Source organism: Propithecus coquereli, unplaced genomic scaffold, assembly GCF_000956105.1.
Source record: "Propithecus coquereli isolate 6110/MARCELLA unplaced genomic scaffold, Pcoq_1.0 Scaffold773, whole genome shotgun sequence".
In the NCBI taxonomy this organism is placed as follows: domain Eukaryota; kingdom Metazoa; phylum Chordata; class Mammalia; order Primates; family Indriidae; genus Propithecus; species Propithecus coquereli.
The window spans coordinates 458,651-461,266 of record NW_012153874.1 but is presented as its reverse complement, the minus strand read 5'-3'; positions in this window follow the sequence as shown (position 1 = coordinate 461,266).

The following is a 2,616-nucleotide window of genomic DNA, read 5'->3' as shown; positions in this document are numbered from 1 at the left end:
GCCATATTGGGGAGGGGTAGGACAAGAAGAAGGAGAAAACCTAGATTTCGACTAAAAGGAGCAACAGCCATGTGTATAACATTAGGCCGATCACGGTACGAAACGGACATTATGGAGTTGACTATGCCCTTGCAAGACACTGAGTTAGTTTGTCACCCTTGCATGTCTAGGTTCTTGATTCCGGGGACATTCTTTTCACTAGCACGGCAAGCTACATTTCCCTCTTAAAATCTGAAGGACATAGCTAGCTATTCACGAATCACTTCTGAAATATTGGGAGGCCAGCCAAACCCTGAATTCACTTGTGTTAGTCTGGGTTTGTTTGCACCCAACCATGCATGTCTGTCCCACCCATCACTCTAGGGTGAAGTAAACCAGTGCTTAGGACACGTCTGTAGCCTTCACACCACAGATGAGCCTCACCTTGGAGGCTCTGTCCTCTCAGAGTCCTCCTGGGTCCAGCTTATTTTTTCTGTTTTTCTTAAAACATAGGCAAGTAATTTAATTCCTTTAAGCATCATTTTTCCATGTTAAGACATAACAGTCCAATCTTGCCTTAAAAACACAAGTGGTCTTGATACTTGCTTCCGTAATGTTTAAAAGCACTTGCTCATGCATTCTTTCATTTAAGCTTCAGAACAACCTTTCTCCCTACCACCTTGCACCCACTAAAGTGTCATTGTGCTCATTATTCATCTTTATACCTCTGGTATCCACACTCATGGAGGGTAGGTGTTCCCTGGATGTTTGTTTTGGATACGTAATCTTTAGAGAGATAACTATACTAGCAAATATTAACCTTTGATATTAACCTTTTGATATGAAGCTTTTCATCTTTAAAAGCTGTTCTCAGGGGGCAAACACACTTACTGTACTTTGACATCACAAAGTTATTTTTAACATGCAACGACAACATGAAGTCAATGATATTACTTATCCTCTGACTAGGGAATGTAATAAAACACATTAAAGAGAAATATTGTTGTTGCACAATACAATAAATTTGTGTGTCAAGCTGTTAAATGTTGTCTTTTATAGCAAAATGTGAAGTGCTATGAGGAAAGAAATCTTGATTTGAATCCAGGGATGGTTGTAGCTGCTGCTGAGGTTTCTGATATCATCAGAACATCTCAGCGACATGACCTGGCAGTGTGGAAGCATTACCGGCCTGGGCAAAGAACAGCTTTTTAAAATTTAGGTTTTGCTTTCACTTTTGCATATGAATAAAATAGTTTCAGAATCTTAGCCATGTGTTGAATGTTTTCCTTCAAATAATCTTATGTCTGGAAGGACTTTTAAATGTACGCAAAATCTTTCTGACTTTTTAAAAATCTTCTTTCATCAATTTAAGTAGGACCATATCACCTGGGGCAGGACTATTAGAGGCAGTGCTGGGCACTCATTCAGTTGATTTATTAGAATATATCAAAATTTCTTATTAGGACAAAAGCAAGAGTCTATGTTCATTACTAGAAAAATTAAAAAATGTAGACAAGCAAAAAGAAGAGAAAATAAACAAAAAAATCCCTTTTTCTTATCTCTTGAACATCCTATCGTATAACTTTCAAAATCTCTTTGAGTCTTCTTTTACACACACACATTCATATACATTTTTTATATGTAATATATATTTCAGTTCTGTAAACATTTTAAATAACTTTCCCTTTTTTTGTTTTTTTCAGACAGGATCTCGCTCTGTCACCAGGGCTAGAGTGCAGCGACGTCATCATAGCTCACTGCAACCTCAAACTCCTGGACTCAAGCCATCCTCCTGCCTCAGCCTCCCTAGTAACTAGGACTACAGGCATGTGCCACCATGCTGACTAACTGATAACAACTTTATTAAGATACAATTTACATACCATAAACTCATAAAGTGCATAATTCAGTGGCTTTTAGTATATTCACAGAGCTGTACAACCATCACCACCATCTAATTCCAGAATATTTTTATCACTCCGAAAAGAAACCTCATATCCAATACCAGTCACTCCCTATACATTATGTGGTCTTTTATGTTTGGTTTCGTTCACCTAGTATGACTATAATGTTTTCAAGGTTCATCCATGTTGTCACCATTGACCAGAATTTCATTCCTTTTTATGGGTGACAAATATTCCATGGTATGTATATACCACATTTTGTTTATCCATTCATCATTTGGTGAACACTGAGTTATTTTCATTTTTTGGCTATTATGAATAATACTGGTATGAACATTCATGTGAGTTTTTTGTGTGGATATATGTTTTCAATTCTCTTGAGTATATGCTTAGGATTGGAATCTCTGGGTCATACAGTAATATTATGTTTAACTTTTTGAGGAAATGCCAAAGTGTTTGCACCATTTTACATTACCACCAGCAACGTGCGAAGCTCCAATTTTTCCAGATCCTCAACATACTTGTTATTATCTGTCTTTTTGATTACAGCTATCTTAATAGGTGAAAGTGGTGTCTCATTGTGGTTTTGATTTGCATTTCCCTGATGACTAATATGTTGAGCATCTTTTTATGGTCATGCTTATTGACCATTTTTATATCTTCTTTGAAGAAATGTCTACTCAAATCTTCTGTTCATTATTAAATTTTTTTAATGGTTGAGTTGTAAGAGTTC